Genomic DNA, 22,232 nt, shown 5'->3' with positions numbered 1-22,232 from the left:
AACGCTTCGATTCCAATGATTCGTGTTCGGAACTGATGGGATGTATGGGTGGGTGAAAAATGTGGAAGAGGGCGGACAGGATCCGAAATGATTGAACTCGATTTGGGTCCTGAAATCTGCATGGTCTTTCAGTAGAAAATGAGTTGCCCGATCTTCCAGCTTGCGCTGTGCCTTGAAGAAGATCTGCAGCAGACCAGAGACTGGTATGATGGCTTGGGTACACAATGCAATCTTAAAGTGACAGGATACTGGAAGACTGGGGTAATTTTTCTTGATTCTGGTCAGAACCTAAGTGATCTCAGCTTTGTCACCGACTCTGTTTTCCTCTCTCCATTGAAGAGAGATCACATTCTCAGCAGGAACTACAGTTTTCTGGATTGAATGAAGTGCAGACAAATCACTGGAAGATGTGTTTGAAAGTTTCCACAGTGAGGAGAGACATCGGAAAACAGCAGGAAATGAATCTTACAACATAGAACGTTACAGTGGAGTACAGGCACTTCGGCCCTCCCTGTTGCACCGACCTGTAAAAATAATGTGATGTCCATTGCAATGGAAAATGAACATTTCTTTTGAAACCAATAAAAACACAGGGAAACAAAAAAAAGAAAGGGCCTGACATTGCAGAGGGCAAGTGTTGCAGACAGAAAGAAAATCGATGTATATTTAAACCGAACTAATAGCAGACTTACAAGGCCAGCAAACTACCATATCAACAGCCAAGGAATTAGAAAAAAAAACAACTCCATATCTGGAAAGGAACTCGAATGTTTCAGGCCACTGACCTTGAAGTGTTGATAAGAATAAGCGAATTGAACTTTAAAGGGAATATGTAAAAGCTATCAGGCGCCCATTACATGAGGCGTCTTGCCAATGTATTACCTGGGACACGGAAAACCTGAATTTGATGGAACTCCACGCGCTACATGCTGAAAACTTTCTTGTCCAAGAGAAGGAAAAACGGAAATTAAAGATGGAACAGCAAACATTTAAAGCTCAGTTTACTATGATGCAAATGGTCGCCCAGCCGCTGGAAGGAGGTGCTGCGTGAAAAGAAGGGCTGGCAGAGGTAAATCTGGGGGGGGGGGGGGGGGGGGGTTTGTTTGCAGAGCAATCGACCACTGAGTGAGGCAGCGCACGCCCAGAGAGCCTCAATCTGCCCTGGAGGCTGGGCAGCAGGGTGACTAATGGAGGAAGGCTGAGGTGGTGGGTAGCCCCAAAGTTACAGGTAAACCTCTTTACTTTATGTTTGGCAACGAATACTCGCTTATGCTCATCTCTGCTACTAACCTTATGGGCACTGAAACATGTCCCACTTCTATACTGAACACTGAGTTTGCGAAGCATGAACTATATTTTCAGTACAACGATGATGCATATAAGTCAATGCTTACATCTATGTTATATGTGGAAGGTGCACCTCTTACTTTTTTGGAAGATACAAGGGCAACATATTCAGTTCATAAATCAAGGCAGTTCAGAGAGTCAACGCAAATAAAGATGAACGGAAGCTTCCTGAACTTAATGGGCGCATCAGGAGTCGTGACACGAGAGAGATTGACCTCACCCGTATTGTGCAAAACCAGTAATGGGGAAACATTGCAATTCTCATTTCTGTTATCGGAATTCTGTACTTTAAGTCTGATGTCTCGGGATCTCATAGTGAGACTGGGGTCCGATTTGTGCAGTACCCCGATGGGCTTGCAGGTAATACAAAAAGAAGATTTAACAGTGCAGGCTGGAAAATACGAATCACGACCACTGATGCATGTCAGAGAGCGATAGTTTCCGTGAGCGATTCACTTACCCAGGAAGCAAGTAGCCATGTTAATCCCATTAACACTGATTTTCTTGCTAGAGCTATGCTGCACTGCACAGCAAACATACACCGCGATGGTCCTGACAAATCATAAGAGAAGGATTGGTTCAGGAGATTGGTTAAACCAGATCAGTTGTTATTATGCGAATTTTATTGGAATGATCACAGATGTGCTGTCACTTTAAACTTTTTTAAGTATCTGTGACGGTAAGTAAACCCTTTTTTTTCATGTGGAAGGCTCTTTTCCTCACGGATCATTGGCGAAGGCATCCAGTGACAGGTGTCAGAATTTGAGACCATGGGTACTACAGGCACAAAAAAATGCAAGATTGTATCTTCAGGATCGGTGTGGGTATCTGATTCAATGCAGTTATAAGGACGTATAGGAAGAAACTAACTTGGCTAACTCAGGCAGACAGGGCAGTCCAGGTAATCCCCAGCAGGAGTATCGTCTGGCGTTTACCTATGGTAGATGTCTCGGACCCAAGATTAAGAAGGGTCCCAACTGATTTCAGGGCAAAAGGCAAACACGATGTGGGGCTCAAACGAATCCTTAAGAATAACCCCGAAGTCTGAGTATAGTCCTGGCAAAGCAAAAGAGCCGTTAAAGCCCGAGGCTGTGCAAGGAATTACTCCAGTCTTTGAATCTCTCTTATCGGCTGGAGTGATAATCCCCCGTGAATAATCCCATTTTTTTCGTTCAAAAAGGCAAACATTCCAGGTGAATCGGGGGAATCGGGAGGTTTGTTCATGACCTGCAGGTTATCAAGAACGCTGTTGTTCCACACACCCCAAATGTTCCCAACCCCTATATTATATTGGCTCAAATTCCGCTGGATGTAAATGGCTGTCTATTGTGGATTTAGCAAATGCCTTGTTTTGTGTACCGTTACACGCCGACAGTCAATTCTGGTTCACTTTTCCATTCAAAGGCAAATGGTATACTTTCACGTGACATTTTCAAGATTACTGTGAGTCCCCACCATAATTAACGAGGCTCTCCACAGGAGTCTGGAGACACTTGTTTTAACTGGGGAAGGGGGTGAGGGGGGGAGGGGGGATGTCAGCGCTTCTGCAGTATGTAAACGAATGCTTAATCGCAGCATCAACAGAGAAACAATGTGAGAAAGGTAGGCTTACGATGCTCTGCCATCTAGTCTCGCAAAACTACAACTTGTGGAACAACGGTTGAAGTTCTTAGGTCACTTCATATCTGAACAAGGAAAGGCCATTGGTCAAGACAGAGTTCAAGCAAACCAGCAAAATTCAAATCCTCACATGAAGAAACAATTGTTATCCTTTTTGGTCATGTGATCCTACTTAGAATGTTTAACCTGCATTACGCAAACCTTTAGGCGCCTAAAAGTGTCATAGTTCATGGTTCAGATTTGCAGAGCTAGAGTCAGTTGCAGTGACCCCTGAGGCCTAGAGTGCCTTTGTTGAATTGAAATGGCACTCCAAACTACACCGACACTGGGATTCCAAATCCAAACAAGCCTTTTGTACAAACAGTGGATGAGAAGCGTGCCTGCATGACATTTGTGCTGATGCAGAATTGTGTGTAGAAAATTGAGGCCAGTAGCTTATTTTTCACCTCAACTTAGATCCCGTAACGGCAGGATTGCATAAATGCCTCTGTGTCGTGCCTGCATTTGAAAAGGCTGTTGTAGCTTCCAGGGACATAGTCGGCTTTGTTGAATTAAACTGACTGGTCCCACATGCAGTATCCTTACTGCTTTCTGAGCAAAACACAGCACACATGTCGGCTGCACGTTGGCTCACATACAATGTTATGCTATTGGAGAAGCCTAACCTGACAATAAAGCGATGTAACGTCCTTCATGCTGCTTGACTTCTCCCCACAGAAGGAGACGGAGACCCACATGATTGTGTCGCTGTAATTAATGACATTTGAAGCCCGAGAGCAGACGTGTAGGATTCACCAATTTAGAATCTGGATACGGGGTTTTATTGTGGATAGGTCAGCATTCAGAAGCAAAGAGAAAGGCCAGTGTCTGGTATGTTGTAGCAACTACCCACGAGGTAGTCAAAGCGGGATCACTTCCTTCTCATCTGTTAGCGCAAGCAGCAGAGCTGATTGCCTTGATTGAGACATGTAAATTGGCCGAAGGAAGAACAGTGAATATTTCCATCGACAACAGATATGCATTCGGGGTTGTACATAATATTGGATCCCTGTGGAAAAACAAGGGCTTCTTGACCTCCACTGGAAAGCCAATCATATAATATGGCCTGATCTCTGACCTCCTGAAAGCAGTCCGATTGCCTAAATCAATCACTGTATGTACATGTGAAGCCCACAGGAATAATTATGATTCAAGTTCTCAAGGCAATGAAAATGTAGACTGAGCGGCAAGGACACAGCAGCCAATCAGCCGCCAAGTAATGAGTTTGACATGTGTATGTCACATATTTGTAATCCAAAGCAGACTTATGGGAGTTACAGTCTCAGGTCACATCGAAGGAGAAGCGTGAATGGACAAGGGCAGGGTGCAGAATGAGGGAATGGGTGTGGTGTGGCCCCAGTGGGAAACCCTGTCGACCACGATCTTTATTCCCTTTCTATGCCAAAGTAACACACGGTAAGGACCATGTGTCAAAAGTGGGGATGTACGACTATATTTCAGCATGCTGGTACAGAAAGGAATTTACTCATTACTCATAAAAATAAGGTGAATAATGTGTTACCTGTGCCACTAATAATGTGGGGAGGGGAATACAAATGAATCAGGCAGAACACCCCTAATCCCAACTAACACCCAGCGAAGGGAAAAGGCACTGTCTGGCAATATTTGATGTTTTCCCATGGGGTGGAAGTGCTCCAATGTCTAAACAGGATGCCAGTGCAGTAGCCAAGGCTTTGCTAACTGAAATAATTCCGAGATGGGGCATCCTGAAAGGCTAAGCAGCGACAATGGAAAGCCATTTATAAATATTTCCCAACAGCAGATCAGTGATTACTTGGGAATAAAGGTGAGGCAACATTGTGCTTACCACCGAGCGAGCGGTGGGGCAGTGGAAAGAGAGAAAACTATCCTTAAAAATTAATTGGCAAAATGTTGTGAGGAACTAGAGGTGACATGGACAAAGGCATTTCCAATTGTGCTAATATATATGAAGGAGAGGAAGGGTAAATATTAGGACGTTTGAGATTTTGTTTGGAAGGTGGCCCAATACAGGAATAGACCAAGACCGATTTTAAAACAGATAACAGACCACTGTGAGGACGAGATATTATGTTACGGTATAAATCTCTCCACACTTCTGTCTCAAACACAGAATCAAAAGAAGGGCAGCACGACCCCAATCAGCAGAAGGGAAGATGCACAATCCAGAACCTGAAGCCTGGATAGTGGTGAAAGACTTCAGGAGCAAAAGCATGAAGGCGAAGAGCTGGCTGGGACCGTTCCAAGGGCTCCTTACAACACAGACAGCTGTTAAGATCGCCGAAAGAGCCACGTTGATACACGCCAGCCGTTGCAAACGTATAGTTGACCTTGAGGAGACATCGGACAACACCGGATCCAAATAAGTGTAAGTAAAGATGAGAAGACTCATAGAAATATGGGACTGCATGGCAGGACGAGTCGTGAAGGCAGGGGTGTCTGGGATACAACAGCAGACGGTAATCTTAACCAAGGATGTTAAGTTGACCTTTACATGCCACCCATGCCCGTTTGGTAACCAGGACGGCTATAAATGAGGCAATTAATATTTACACAGAGATCCTTGTGTACCCAGTTACTGGCATTGAGTAGTATCCATCACGGCTACAGGTACACCTGACACGGGATATCGGTTTCCTGTTATCAAAGAAGGAGGTGCCTTGGCAAGGGTAATAATAACCAAGATTCAGAAGAGCGATGAGGAAGCCTGGTGGTGTGGAATAGATAGACCCTTCTCCGATATCTATAGACAGGTGAATATAGTGGTACAGCCTCGCACCCACCCCACCCGAGATGCAGTGCAGAAGGTCCTCCAAGAAATAGTAGCTCCTGGACTCGAAAAGATGAATGTCCAATGACCCGCACTGCAGATGGGCGGAAAGGCCTTTTCCAAGCTGACAGAAATGGAAGAAAGAAATAAACTGAATGTGCAGCTAAAATGATCACAAATGAAAAAAAAATACAGCACCATACTTCACTTTCCGTGGAAGTATCCTGTTCAGGACTCAGTGGTCTCACTGCTGTAGCAATGGGGGATTTCCTCTGTCAATATCCCTCATTTTTCATTTCTACTCTTGGAAAAGTGTTAAAATCGGAGGCTGTTCCGTGGCTTTCTCCGCCCCCCCCGGCCAGAGTGTGTAGAACTGGGCTCACAGACTCCAAATAATGTCTGTGTTACTTAGGTCTGAGATCAGGTGACATTGGTTCACTCAAAACGTTATTAGCTTTTACAATTCTAAATAGTATTCATAATAGACCAGAAAAAAGCAGTTTCACTCCAATTATAGGATTTCTATGATTCCATTGCCGTTTGCTATTATCTATATAAGAGCTATTATCTCATTGGATGCGTTATTACTACAACATTGTCCTGCAAGTCTGCAGTGTCTCCTGCGTCTCTTCATTATTCCCAAAAAAACTTGAAAAGACGGACGGAGAATAATAGTAGAAGAGATAGACAAATCCTTGTCGAACAGAGTAAAAAGAACTCTGCGTTGAATTAGCAGGATAGAACATAGACTAATGGGTCCACATCAGGAGGTAGGGCTTGGTAGCACGAAATAATAACGGTCTGAGCTCAAACACAAGAAGCATGGTGAGCCGTTACTTTCGTGATGTTAGATAAACAATACGGCTTTAACAAGAAGTTTAAACAATGAACTTTCAATGTACAGAACATTTGACAGCATTTGACACCATTAACGTCTGTTTATTACCATATGGTTTAACTGACGAAACCACAGACACGGTTCTTCAAATCAATAAGGGCATTTAATTAAATATTTGATCACAGTTATTCGGACCACCTTTCTGTAATAAAGCTGCTCGATGATAATTTATATCAACGTCCGCTTGTGCAGGAAAGAAGTTAACAGCTGGTGACTGTCCACTGAAAATGTATAGGAAGAGGCAATCTCTTCTTGCTTTGATTTCAAACTGATGCTTTCACCTCTTTAACCTGACAGGATAAACAGTATGCGTTCATCCTCTCGGGGACGATTTACCGCCTGAATATGCACAGAGGGAAACTCATACCAAGAGACCAGGGTAATTGTGGTGAATTTACCAGGAGTGGTGTGTGAATTGGTGTTAACAGTGGGCAGTAAGGGCTAAACCATTAGCACTGACATTGATCCTTGTACCAACAGCTCCTCACTCACTTTCAGCCTCATTCATCTCAGTCATCATTGACTTTCAGTTTATCCTACTTTCCCTTCGATACTTTACTTTTGTTCCCGACCACTTTCGGATGTCCACTTGGAAACTGCAGTTTTTTCAAACGAAATTCTGGAGAATGCACGTCACTCTTTGGGATAGGCTTCACTGCCCAACCATAATTACTCAAGAGATTGAGATGGTAAGTTACTTAACATCGTCCTCGAAGTGCTCAACACAGTGATACAGCCATGATGTTGATAGGGAGGGAGTTCCAAGAATTAGACATAGCGACATTGAATGAACAGTGAGATAGTTTCAGCTTAGAAAGGCGAGATCCTTAGAGGGGATTTGCAGTGACGATTTATTCGTGTATGTGCTGCCATGGCTGCCAGAGGATGTGGTGGAGGCTCGTACAATTGGAACATTTAAGAGGCATTTGAAATTGTATATGAGTAGGAAGGGTTTGGAGGGATATTGGCCGTATGCTGGCAATAGGGACCAAATTGGGTTGGGATTTCCGGTCAGCATGGACAGGTTTGAACGAAGGGTCTGTTTCCCTACAGTACATCTCTATGACTCTATGATTCCAGTTGTTTGCAATCAATCACTGGATTCCTTCTGGCAGAACCGGGTCTGTGCTCTCTGTTGAAGCAGAAAATGGTTTTCATTCAGATTAGCCACAAGAAGAGAAATAAATCTTCATTTCCTGACTTGGAATTTTATCCAGGCCTGGGCGATTCAAACCCAGACTCTAAAGCAGGGACTCCACTGAAGTTGACAATAACCCTTTCGACCTAACCTGTACAAACTCTTGTGCCTATCGTTCTTTGTCCCCACATTTTGAAGCACCGGTCCTTGCCATGGGTGGTGAAGGAGCTAACTACTGCCTCGCAGAAAAACCGTGGGGTCAGAGACCTGATCGATCTGTCATGCAGCGGGGATTGCATTGCTCAGAACAGACGTGTTTGCTGTGTGGGGCTGAAATTGAGTATGATCACACACAGATACGGTGTAACAGCTGCCAGCAGATGTGGAGACGGTTGGGACAGTTTCATTCACACTCTGGGAAAAAGACTGGATCCTAAATTCAGGGGAGGTAAGTGTCACAAATAGAAGGATGAAAATTGGTTTGGGAACGATATGAGTCATGACCGAATGGCGGGCAGACCAGACGGGCTGAAAGCTCTAACTGTCCTCCGATGCCTTCTGGTCTCCGACCATCCAGTATCTTAGGAAATAGAAACAGAGTTAATCGTGCATTTCGAAGTCCTCCTCTCATAACTCGGCGAGGTGAGAGATGGAACAGTTCTTCTATTAAATTTTGAGACTGGAAGAATGTTTGGAGATGGAATAATAAAAGAGAAACTGAGTATAAAGTTGAGAGTCAGGAGATATTCAATGAAAAGGTAGACGGAGATGGACATGGAGTAATAAGTGTCACTGGTCTTGAAGACTTACCTCGGTTTTCCATTCCAAGATTCTACCAGACCTGCTGAGATTTTCCCGCAATTTCTTTTGTTGGTACTGAAGCAGAAGGGAAAAGTCTGATCCTGGACCAATCAGCTATGTCTGCTCTGTGGACGTTTGAATTCCCTGTTCGAACAAATCACTTCTAACTCACACGGAAACCTCACTATCCTGCATCACCCCCATCCCCTGTTACTGACAATAAGCTGTTCATTACGTAAACACATGTGGGTACACAACAGCATCATTTACCGAGTGAACTGGGAAAATTTCAGGGAGATTTCCATTCGGATTCCATCTGGGCATTCTCATTCACTTAATTCTATTGCAGCACCATTTGACATGCAGCTGTCACTGTCATGTGGCCATTCGCATTCGACGTCTCTGGACATTTTGGTTGGGGCACGTTTGGAATGGAACCTCACGTTTTGGAAGGGACATCGGTTATAGCATATTCAGCTGAACTGATAACCTTGTCTCTTGCACCTGCAGTACAGTGGAGACAGTTTTCACTCAGAAACCAAGAGATGATCAAAAACGGAGGAAAAAATGTGTAAACAAAACAAGCTTCAGCGAGCGAATTTGCTCTTGCAACAGTAAAGGAGAGCGGCAAACCTATTAACAAACAACAGCGCCCTGCGTGGGTCTCGACCCCACACCATTGAGATTAAAGGTCTCAAGCTCTACCGACTGAGTGTACCAGGATAGGATTGGTGTTGGTTAATTTATCTTTTCATACCGAGTTTCATTCAGCTGACACTACAATTTTCAAAAATCTCGTTCATTCCTCCCCATTGCAAATAACATTATCCAAGTCTTTCAATTATCAGATTTATTCCTTCAGACCATTACAATCCATTTAGGCCTTGCCCCTGGATTTTCGATTCTCTGCTAATATTTTCATATTTTGACCCTGATCCTTGGGTCACCGAAGTGATTCCCAGACACTCTGGCAGACTGCAAATCAATCGGGAAAATACCTTGGGAAACCAAATCATTTCTGATTAGAGTGTAGGGAATCCCATCTGCTGAAGAGACAGAGTCCTCACAATCAACACTTTCTTTGTTCTACCTGCCTACAAAGTTAACCACTTCTAATACTCGAGAAAGGAATTCTGATTATAAAATGTTTTAAAAACAGGAACAATCTTCTGAAGCCATTTCCAGTTTGAATTAGAATGTTTTACCCTTTCACACGGTAACAGCCGTTCCTGAGGAAGGAGTTTCCATGAGCTGTGTCCCAGGGCTGGGCAGGAAGCCGCTGATTGAAACTGCAGTGGCCCCTTTCTGTTGGCAGCTGGGGCTTGTAGAGAGTGGGGTCACATTTTGCTGCACGTGACCGTCTCACTCATTGCGGACTCAGGGTCAATCATGGATGAGTTCTCGTGGTTGTATTGTCAGCACATGGTCGCTCTCAATACTTGATGTGAAATATTTGAGGCTCTGTGCTCTTTTTGGGCTTGGACAACCAACATTTCAGCCAAATGCTCTGACCATTTGAGACACAGCAACTGGCAGCAAAATTGTGCGTGTACACATCCAAACGCACAGTGCTCGAGAGGATGTGGATAGCAGTAGTTCTCATTATTTTAAGAATCAGTTGCTCATGTTCCCGTGTTTATCGCAGAGAGGGTGAGAGACCCGAGGAGTAACAAACACACCCATAAAGCAATATCAGGACCTGCGTCGCTCTGTCATAAAAAGCTGCCTGCAGTTGATCTATTGCAAAGTTGGGTTTCAAACCCACGACGCAATAGAGACTGGATCCTAAACGCAGCACATTAAACCTCTCTGGATTAATCGTGCTGGAAGAGCACAGCAGTTCAAGCAGCATCCGAGGAGCAGTAAACTCGACGTTTCTGGCAAAAGCACTTCATCAGGAATGCAGGTTTTCGCCCGAAACGTCGATTTTACTGCTCCTCGGATGCTGCCTGTCCTGCTGCGCTCTTCAGCACCACTAATCCTGAATCTGGTCTCCAGCATCTGCATTTGTTGCTTTTACCTACATTAAACCACTCGGCGACGCTCCCTGACGATAATTAAGCGCCAAACCTGTCAAGACTAATGTTTCAGCATCGCTTCACTTCAGGCAATTTCCCCTGGCACTTTCTATATATACATAAGCATAATTAAAAAACATATTTACAACGATTTGAAAGGTTTGCACGGTGTGGACATTATTGAGAAGCTGAATATTCTTCGACAGTTTTCCCTGGAGCTTCAGGCCTGAGGGATGTTCTTGGAAAAGTTTACAAAATCATGAGGTAGACGAACAGAGAACATAGTCAATCTACATTTTTTCAGAAGTCACATGAATTTACAGTGAGATAGCATAGGTTTAATGTGAGAGCCGTACAATTTGAAAGGGACGTGAGCGACACTTGTTTTTAATACAGACATTTTTGTGCGTGTGGAATAAATTGCAACATTTAGTGGCAGAGTTTGGTGCACTCACAACACTTCAAAGGCATCTAAATGGGTATGCAGACAGGAATTGTTCGGAGAGATAATGGACAAATATTGACAAATATGTTTAGATTAGTTACAGTCATCTGTTCAACAGGTGCAAGGTGGATAGGAAGGTTTGCTTCCTTGCTCGGTAATTCTGTGACACTCCAGTACCTGACAACAGTTTGAATAGACCACTTGCAAAAACGCATGCTGTTTGTTACTAAGTCAGCGTGTTTGAATTTTATTTTTTTCTTGAGGCGTAATGTTTTGAAATGACACAGAGAGGAATGTTTTCCAGACATTTACAGACAATGACCATTCTCCTTGATACATTCCCAAGTTCTCCATCAAATAATTTCGTTGACTAAAAAAAAACCTCACAAATCGTGTTATCCCCTTAACTCTCCAGTGAATCCAAAAACTGACAGCTCTTAACGTGGACCAGGTGCAAAACTCAAAAGGCAGAGTCATTATCAGACACGCAAACTCATTACTTCTGTCTGTGGGGCAGTGCGAGACGTGTATGTCAAGAGCTGCTCACACAATTAACACCGAAGCAATTCCAAACGGAGCTTCCCGACATTCTGGAGATTTAGTGCATTGCCAAGTAACAGAAAGTGCTCAAGTAACATTAAACAAAACAGAAAAATGTACCATGCAAAGTGAATATGACCAATTACATTCTCGATTAAATTAGGTCAACAATGCGCTGGTGCCTCCATCTGATCGAGCGAGCCAATCTCCACCCTTCCTCACCAGGACAGTAATGAAGGAAATGAGAGAAATATAACAAAGTTTCACGTTGCGATTGCCTACCTTTTAGCCACAACAACAAAAAACGAGGGAGCAGACTCAGTGCAGGATCTGGCTTCACAACAGCGGTGAAATAACGACGTCCACTCACTTTCAGGGAAAACTGTGCCCAACTCACATTGTCCAGAATATGAATACAGAGCGCAGGCTGTTTAGTTCCCATATTCTACTGCTGCCCCGACATTCATACGATAATGTACCTTTCAAAGAGAGCGTTTGTAGCTGTGGAATGACAGGGGCAGCTGTTTCCCCTCGCTCTTACTGCCGCCCTTGGTCGTGTAGGGGCTGCAATTCTCATCTTACACGCGGTAGTTGAGTGTGCAATTCTCTGTTGTGGAAAAGCGGAGTGTTTTGGAGCAGAAAGATGTGAAGTTCGGATGCTTCTGGAGTTCTTGTTGAAAAGTTCGGTGACGCTAGGAAGATGGTTTGCAGACTTTTCGTCCCTTTCTGGGTGACATTCTCAGCGCTGCAGAGGTTCCTGTGAAGCGCTGCTCTCATGCTTTGGTACGAATGCATTTGGTTTCATTCCTGCTGCTGCCGTTTGTTGGGATTGCAGATTGGGTCCAATGGATGGAATCCGTAGATGAGTGCCCTGCTTCCATGAATTGTCTGCCTGTCTTCTGCTTGCCCTGTCCTATTATTGTTGTGCTATTCTAGCCGAATGTGTGGCCCCTGCCGTTTGTACGTATTGCTACTAGGGACTGCTGGACTGACGCCCACACAAAGTCTTTGCCAAGAACCAATATCCACCCACCTTCATTCGCAAATGCATGGCATACAAAGTTTGCAACGTGGATTTGCGATGAGGTAATTTTTAAATCATGCTTCCCTGTGTTAAAAACAAATTCTGGAAAATGATATCCAGATTCCTCCGAACACACGGACATATAACAGCACAGAAACCGAGGGACTCACTCAGACAACAACTCACGAGAAAACAAGGTCCAATACCCCATCATGTGCAGTTCAAACGTGGTTGACGAGATTCCACGCATGGACTGCACGAAACACGACATAGGAGAAAGAGGCTGACAACTAGCGAACTGCATTCATCATTTCATCTGGACTGTAAAAACGCCTTGGACAGCTGTTCCTTGCAGTTATGCACAGAATATTGAATGTCTCTGATTCCAGGGCTTGGAATTTGGATGATATGACAGTCTGCAGCACTGGTTACTTCCTTGTGTGAGGTAACTCCTGATGGAACACATGTCATACTCATTGAGAAATACATCCAAAATAGGAGCTTAGAGCAGCATTTCTGTTGTCCTTCTAGTGCTGTCCTTGACATGCCCTGTGGCACTGCACTTATTCTGTGTTTCCTGAGGGTTCGGCACATGGTTCCACGATCGTTTTATAGGCAGAAATCTGCATTTCCGCTTCAATAACGGGTGTATGAAGCGTAGGTCCACCATTCTCCATTTCATTTTTCTCTTCTTATGCACAACTGCAATACAGTAAAAGATCAATTGATATTGAAAGATGATATACAGAGGCGTGTGAAATACCGAAGTTTTAATGACATTTATGCAATGGTTAGAGAATTACCTTGATTCAGGAAATAAGGATGTAAAGTCTGTGTGGCTGGAGTTGAGGAACAGTGAGAAATGGACTCACAAGCATGTGTAGTTTACAAGCCCACTCGCAGTAACCACAAAGCGAAATAAATCGTACAAGGGGAAAAATGCGTGTGAGTGACATAAATGGCAGTAGTCATGCGTGATCTTAATTTCCCATCTAAAACTCTCGGTTATATTGTAAAAACGTTTGGAGAACCAAAATCAAAAAAAATCCCACATGTCCCATAAAACATCACGAGGGATATCTTGGTAATTGATTACTCCACTGGTGACTTAATTTTCCTATTTTCTTGCAAACCATCTCTTTAATTGTGAGCATCAGAAAAGGCTTTGTTTTGCCAGCAAGAAATAAATATGTGATTAACCTTTGTTCGTTTCATGTATAAGAACACTGAGACTCCTCTGCACCGCACTTCTTTTTTTATCGATCGATTTTAACACGAGTGTGTCTTTTGATTCTTCCCAACAAAGTATATGACCTCGCATTCCCTACATGAAACTGCATCTGCCAAGAATACTCTAATTGTTGGAGGGAATCCTGAGGAACAGAATGTACATGTATTTGGAAAGGCAAGGACTCATTCGAGATTATTAACATGGCTTTGTGCGTGGGAAATCATGTCTCACAAACGTGATAATTTTTTTGAAGAAGTAACAAAGAAGATTGATGAGGGCAGAGCAGTAAATGTGATCCATACGGTCTTCAGTAAGGTGTTCAATAATGTTTCCCATGGGAGACTGATTGGCAAGGTTAGATCTCATGTAACAGCAGTGGACCTAACACCAACCCTTGTGTTACGGCGCCAGGACCTAAACACCAAGAAGAACATGTTCCATCAACTACAACACTGTTTTCTGTTGGCAAGCCAATTACTGATCAAAGCTGGAAACTCTTCCATAATTCCATTCCTCCGCATTTTGTATAAAAGCCTATTGTGGGGAAACTTATCGAACAACTTGCTGAAACCCATATACACCACATCAACCGGGTTACTGTGATCTACCTGTTTGGTCACTTTGTCAAAAAAGTCAACGAGATTCGTTAGGCAAGGCCTAACCATCACAAAACTGTGCTGACTGTCCCTGATCAGATTATTCTTTGCGAGATGGTCATAAATCCTATCTATAATAACCTTTTCCAACACGTTACCAACAACTGCAGTGAATTCACTGGTCTGTAATTACCAGGGTTGTCTCTACGAAATCTTTTGCATAAGAGAACAACATATGCTATGCTCCATTCCACGGGCTCTAATCCTGTAGACAACGATGATTTGACGATCAATTCCAAAGGCTCATCAATGTCTTCCCTTGCTTCCCAGAAGGTTCCTAGGACAGATCCCATCCGGCCCAGGGGACTTGTCTGTTTTCACAATCTTCAGTATTTCTATTACCTAATCCTTGTGAACCTCAATCTCTACTACACTAGACGCAAGTATCTCTGTATCTTCCTCGCCAACGTTTTCATTTTCTATCGCGAACACTGTCGAAAAATATTAATTTAGTGCTTCCCCTATCTCCTCTGACTCCACACAAAACTTCTCACTATTGTCCTTGATTGTCCCAAATTTAACTCTCGTCATTCTTAGAGATAATGCTTTAAATACAGAACATTTCTGATGAAGAACTCGAATTTCCCAAGTCTAATCAAATTACCGGTCGGGTTTGCAAGATAAGCGTTCTGAACATCGAGTAGAAATTGTTCCAGCGGGAAAGCATTCACAACGGACGCCAGCAGGACACGAACCTACGTGGGGAAACCCCAAAGAACTTCTCATCATTCAGCTTAACCACGCGGCCATGACTACAGACAAAGCGGCAAGGTTGAGCAGTGACCAAATCAGCCGATATCTCATTGAAAGCTGCCGCTGACTTGATGAGTTAAATGCTTCCATCTCCTATCATACCTTTGCTGTCATTTGTAAAGAAGAAAAGCACAATGTATGGAAAAGATATTTGCAGCCAAACTGAGTCAAAATTATTTATTGAAAGGAAAATCACACTTGGCAATTTGCTAGACCTCTTTGCGAACATGACCAGCAGAGATAATCAAGGGAGTGATTGATCTGAGTATTCTTGGACATGAAACAAACAAAGGTTAGTGACATATTCATTTATCTTTTTAGCGAACGAAATGGTCTTTCCTGATGGTTACAATGAAAGAGATGGTTCCCTATAAAAGACAGAGATTAAGTCGCTTGTAGGTATACTTCAATGTGATACGATTCACTTTCAGCCCCTAATTACCCCAGAGATGGAGGTGGTGAGTTACTTTTCTTCACTCTTCAACTCGACAGCATGGAGGTACAGACATGAAACCGCTAGAGATGGAGTTCTTGAATTGGGAACCAGCAACACTGAAGGAACTCGACAAAAGTGAGGACTGCAGATGCTGGAAATCTGATTTTAGATCAGAAAACGCTGGAAAAGCACAGCAGCATTCGAGGAGCAGGAAAGTCGATGTTTGTGTTGCCAGTATTTCTGCGTTCAGCAAACATTTTTCGTTTTTGGCTCAGATTTGCAGCAACTGCAGCTGTTCGTATTATGTTAACATTCATAATGTTTTGGACAAAACCAATGACCTGCTAGCATCGGAAAATCGGCAGGAGTACTGGTACACCGACATGTTAGCTGAACAATACCAGTATTCCATGAGCGGGAATACGATCCGGGCCACGGGGCTGTGAGTATCGAATCCTCACAAGTAAATAGCAAGACAAGGCGATAGATACTATCGTATTTGGTGTAAATAAAACACCCTTTATGAACATTTTCCTTGCAGATTATTTTCAACTTGTCTTCGTAGATTTACAAAGTGGGAAAAGGCCATTCCACCTGTGTGCATCGCGGCTAATCAGAGAGCCAATCATTCCAGTCGCAGTTTCCAACTTTGGCCCAAAGTCTCGTGTGTTCTAATGTTCCCATTGCAAATGTCAATGACTTTATCCTGTTTTCTTAAATGGCACAATAATGGGGCAGATGTTAGACCTTTGCACAGCGACTTGTAACTCTTTTGAGGAACTCATGCTCATTTTCACCCACAAAGGGAGACACACAGAAATACACCCCAAAAGCGACAGAGGTCTCCGCTGTGGTGAGCTGGAATTTGAAATTGATCATTGGACAAATGCAAAGCACAGAATCGACGTCCCGGCAGGACTTCACAGGGGAGCGTCAACGTGGGGCAAGGTTAAAGTCAGACATTCCCCTCGACAGGTACATACTTATCCAGGACACACTGGAGCTTTTCCTTGAATAAGCTCCACATTTTTAATGTGCTCACCCCCTACAGTTTCCTACCCCACTCTACGATTCCTAAATGTTACCTCATTGCATCGTGATTTCCCTTCCACCAGCTGAAACTCTTGCTCCGTGGAGTACACCTATCCCTTTCCATCACGAAAGTAAACCTGAGAGAATTGTGATCGCTGTCTCCACAGTGCTCACCTACTTCCAAATCTAAAACCTGGCCAGGCTCGTTACCCAGTACTAAATCGAAAGTGGCTTCTTCCCTTGAAGGCATGTCCACATACTGTGTCAGGAAGCCCTGCCGCACACAGTGGACAAAAACTGACCCATCTATAGTACTCGTACTGTAGTGATCTCAGTCAATATTTGGATATTGTCTTGAGTGTTCCAGAGTTTTTCATTACCCCACAGTCCAGATGAAGTTTGTATTCCTCGCGTACGGGAGCGAGAATTCTTTCAATGTCTCTGATCAGTTCCTGTGCCAAGAAGATCAGAGTCAATGTCCCTTCCTCTACTCGGACTGACAATTTACACTTCTTCAATCTCCTATGATTCCATTTCCCAAAGGGTTTCTCAAGATTTCCAAAGCTGGAGCCTAAATTATATGGTTTGCTTCCTAAACATTTTTCCAACTGCCAACTGACAATATTTTCACAGTAACTCTTCACAATCCTCTGGCTTGCACCATGTCCAGGGATGAGAAGTCCCGTTTGGTGGAGAGAGTTCCTAGGCTGGTGAGTTTCACTTTGGAACAAAGATGGTTAAGTGGCAATTTCCTGCGGTCGTTTGTAATGATGGGAGAGGGAGCGGTGGGGAATGAGCACTCTGACGAGCAGGAGGAAGTGTTGCCAATGACCTGAGTCAGAGAACAGAGGACAAGGGATGAAAGGAATCTAATGAAAAGCAGCACTTCTGCTCAGGGCGTTCAATAACAACTGCAGAAACCCGATGTGTCGAGCAGTGTATCTGGAAAGAGAAACAGAGATAATGTTTTAAATGTGGAGCATTTCTGATGAAGAACTCGAGTTTCTCAAGTCTAATCAAATTACAGGCCTGGTTTGCAAAACAGGCTTTCTGAACTTTGAATAGTTCCAGCAGGAAAGCATTCATAACGGAGTCAGCAGGATTCGAACCTACGGGGAGAAACCCCAACGAATTCCTAATCCATCGCCTTAACCACTCGGCCATGACTACAGACAGCACCGCCCCCTGAGCATTGACCAAATCAGCCGTGATCTCATTGAAAGCTGCCGCTGACTTGAGTTACATGTTTCCATCTCCATTCATACCTTTGCTGTCATTTGTAAGGTGCGAGACACCAATGTAAAAGAAGAAAAGCCCAAAGTTAGGACAAGATATTTGCAGCCAAATTGCTTCAACATTATTTATTGAAAGGAAAATCAAACTTGGCAATTTGCTAGACCTCTTTGCGAACATGACCAGCAGAGGTAATCAAGGGAGCTATTGATCTGAGTATTCTTGGACATGAAACAAACAAAGGTTAGTGACATATTCATTTCTCTTTTTAGCGAACGAAATGGTCTTTCCTGATGGTTACAATGAAAGAGATGGTTCCCAATAAAAGACAGAGATTAAGTCGCTTGTAGATACACTTCAATGTGATACGATTCACTTTCAGCCCCTAATTACCCCAGAGATGGAGGGGGTGAGTTACTTTTCTTCACTCTTCAACTCGACAGCATGGAGGTACAGACATGAAACCGCTAGAGATGGAGTTCTTGAATTGGGAACCAGCGACACTGAAGGAACTAGGCAAAAGTGAGGACTGCAGATGCTGGAAACCTGATTTTAGATCAGAAAATTTTGGAAAAGCACAGCAGCATCCGAGGAGCAGGAAAGTCGATGTTTCTGTTGCCAGTCTTTCTGCGTTCCGCAAACAATTTTCGTTTTTGGCTCAGATTTCCAGCAACTGCAGCTATTCGTATTATGTTAACATTCATAATGTTTTGGACAAAACCAATGACCTGCTAGCATCGGAAAATCGGCAGAAGTACTGGTACACCGACATGTTAGCTGAACAATACCAGCATTCCATGAGCCGGAATACGATCCGGGCCACGGTTCTGAGAGTATCGAATCCTCACAAGTAAATAACAAGACAAGGCGATAGATACTGTCGTATTTGGTGTAAATAAAACACTCTTTATGAACATTTTCCTTGCAGATTATTTTCAACTTGTCTTCGTAGATTTACAAAGTGGGAAAAGGCCATTCCAACTGTGTGCATCGCGGCTAATCAGAGAGCCAATCATTCCAGTCGCAGTTTCCAACTTTGGCCCAAAGTCTCGTGTGTTCTAATGTACCCAGTGCAAATGTCAATGACTTTATCCTGTGTTCTTAAATGGCACAATAATGGGGCAGATGTGTGACCTTTGCACAGCGACTTGTAACTCTTTTGAGGAACTTATGCTCATTTTCACTCACAACGGGAGACACACAGAAAGACACCCCCAAAGCGACAGAGGTCTCCGTTGTGGTGAGCTGGAATTTGAAATGGATAATAGGACAAATGCAAGTTTCAAATGTGGAAGCACAGAAGCGACGTCCCGGCATGACATCACAGGGGAGCGTCAACGTGGGGCACGGTAAAAGTCAGACATTTCCCTCGAGCCAGTTAGGACTCGAACCTACAATTGTCTGATCCGAAGTCAGACGCGTTATCCATTATGCCACTGGCCAACAGACACCCTCTTCGCCGGCAGAATGTCGATATGTAATGCCATGGACTTTCACGGAATCAGAATTAAAAAGGTGAACAAGCAGCGAAGAAAATCACCAACACTGCTTCATTTCGAAGTTTCCAATTTGTGAAGCAGTGCCTTTCACTGGCAAAGGAGAAACATTTGTCCTCAGCTGCCTGCTTCAGGGTCGCCTCCTTCTCTGCTGGAAGTTTCCATCGTTTTATTCGTAGTCCCGACGCGATTTCATGATCCACTCCAGTGAAAACGTGTCATGGTGTCGTCTAAGCAAGACCCTGCCGAAACTCTGCGAGAGACATCTGGTCATTCCGAGCTCAGGATGTGGAATTAGACGAGCTGCGTGACACCTTTTATTGGCGCCGCCACTTCACTGCAAATTAGAGCCTCAAAACGAGCCGTTGTTAGCATCAGCTTGATTTGTATCTTCCTGTCGTGCATTTGCTGAACAACATCAGATAGATCCCGTCCGGCCCAGCTGACTTATCTATTTTCACACTCTGCAGTATTTCTAATATCTCTTCCATGTGAACCTCAATCTCTTCTAGTCTAGACGCAAGTATCTCTCTATCTTCCTCGCCAACATTTTCATTATCTATAGCGAACTCTGTCGAAAAATATTTATTTAGTGCTTCCTCTATCTCCACTGACTCCACATACGACTTCCCACTATTATCCTTGATTGTCCCAAATTTAACTCTCGTCATTCTTTTAGTGCTCACATACCTATGGAAAGCCTTAGGGTTAACCCTGATCCTATCTGCCAACAACTTCTCATGTCTCCTCCTGGTTCTTCTCAGCTCTCTTTTTAGGTCTTTCCTGATATCGTTGGAACCCTCGAGCGCTCGAACTGAGTTTTCACGTTTTCTCCTAACATAAGACTTCTTGTTCTTCTTGACCAGGGTTTCCACTTCCTTCGTAAAGCACGGCTCACGCGTTCTATATCTTACTCCCTCCCTGACAGGTACATACTTATCTAGGACACACAGGAGCTTTTCCTTCAATAAGCTCCACATTTTTAATGTGCTCACCCCCTACAGTTTCCGACCCCACTCTACGATTCCTAAATCTTACCTCATTGCATCGTGATTTCCCTTCCACCAGCTGAAACTCTTGCTCCGTGGAGTACACCTATCCCTTTCCATCACGAAAGTAAACCTGAGAGAATTGTGATCGCTGTCTCCACAGTGCTCACCTCCTTCCAAATCTAAAACCTGGCCAGGCTCGTTACCCAGTACTAAATCGAAAGTGGCTTCTTCCCTTGAAGGCATGTCTACATACTATGTCAGGAAGCCCTGCCGCACACAGTGGACAAAAACTGACCCATCTATAGTACTCGTACTGTAGTGATCTCAGTCAATATTTGGATATTCTCTTGAGTGTTCCAGAGTTTTTCATTACCCCACAGTCCAGATGAAGTTTGTATTCCTCGCGTACGGGCGCGAGAATTCTTTCAATGTCTCAGATCAGTTCCTGTGCCGAGAAGATTAGAGTCAATGTCCCTTACTCTACTCGTACTGACAATTTGCACTTCTTCAATCTCCTATGATTCCATTTCCCAAAGGGTTTCTCAAGATTTCCAAAGCTGGAGCCTAAATTATATGGTTTGCTTCCTAAACATTTTTCCAACTGCCAACTGACAATATTTTCACAGTAACTCTTCACAATCCTCTGGCTTGCACCATGTCCAGGGATGAGAAGTCCCGTTTGGTGGAGAGAGTTCCTCGGCTGGTGAGTTTCACTTTGGAACAAAGATGGTTAAGTGGCAATTTCCTGCGGTCGTTTGTAATGATGGGAGAGGGAGCGGTGGGGAATGAGCACTCTGACGAGCAGGAGGAAGTGTTGCCAATGACCAGAGTCAGAGAACAGAGGACAAGGGATGAAAGGAATCTAATGAAAAGCAGCACTTCTGCTCAGGGCGTTCAATAACAACTGCAGAAACCCGATGTGTCGAGCAGTGTATCTGGAAAGAGAAACAGAGATAATGTTTTAAATGTGGAGCATTTCTGATGAAGAACTCGAGTTTCTCAAGTCTAATCAAATTACAGGCCTGGTTTGCAAAACAGGCTTTCTGAACTTTGAATAGTTCCAGCAGGAAAGCATTCATAACGGAGTCAGCAGGATTCGAACCTACGGGGGGAAACCCCAATGAACTCCTAATCCATCGCCTTAACCACTCGGCCATAACTACAGACAGCACTGCCCCCTGAGCATTGACCAAATCAGCCGTGATATCATTGAAAGCTGCCGCTGACTTGAGTTACATGTTTCCATCTCCATTCATACCTTTGCTGTCATTTGTAAGGTGCGAGACACCAATGTAAAAGAAGAAAAGCACAAAGTTAGGACAAGATATTTGCAGCCAAATTGAGTCAAAATTATTCATTGAAAGGAGCTATTGATCTGAGTATTCTTGGATCTGAAACAAACAAAGGTTAATGACATATTCATTTCTTTTTCTGGCGAAGTTTTTGGTCTTTCCAGATGCTCACAATGACAGAGATTTTTCCCAATTAAAGAAGGCAAATAAGTCCCATCTCACGCTGACACCATCGTGAGCGCTGCTGTTTCACAATGCCACGGAGTCAGGGTCAATTCCCGCCTCAATCAACTGAATGTGTGGAGTTTGCACAATCTCCCTGTGCCTGCGTGTGCTTGCTCTGCTTTTCTCCCACAGTCCAAAAATGTACCGGTTTGTTGAAATGGCCGTGCTAAATTGACGTGGTTAAAGCATTTGGGCTCGGGCGGGTCGGTGTGGAGTTGCTGGGCTGAAGGACCTGTTTGCACATTG

The 22,232-nt window shown here is 43.8% G+C and overlaps 2 non-coding genes across 2 annotated transcripts; both read right to left on the bottom strand.

Moving 5' to 3' along the window:
* Window positions 1-17,836: 17,836 nt before the first annotated feature.
* On the bottom strand, window positions 17,837-17,918 carry trnap-agg (transfer RNA proline (anticodon AGG)). Its single transcript has one exon. It is a non-coding gene; the product is annotated as a tRNA-Pro (tRNA).
* Window positions 17,919-21,550: 3,632 nt separating this feature from the next.
* On the bottom strand, window positions 21,551-21,632 carry trnap-agg (transfer RNA proline (anticodon AGG)). Its single transcript has one exon. It is a non-coding gene; the product is annotated as a tRNA-Pro (tRNA).
* Window positions 21,633-22,232: the final 600 nt, after the last annotated feature.

The sequence above is a fragment of the Chiloscyllium punctatum genome, chromosome 29 (genome assembly GCF_047496795.1).
Source record: "Chiloscyllium punctatum isolate Juve2018m chromosome 29, sChiPun1.3, whole genome shotgun sequence".
NCBI lineage: Eukaryota > Metazoa > Chordata > Chondrichthyes > Orectolobiformes > Hemiscylliidae > Chiloscyllium > Chiloscyllium punctatum.
The sequence above is the reverse complement of the archived record's forward strand: the minus strand, read 5'-3'. Positions and strand labels throughout refer to the sequence as shown.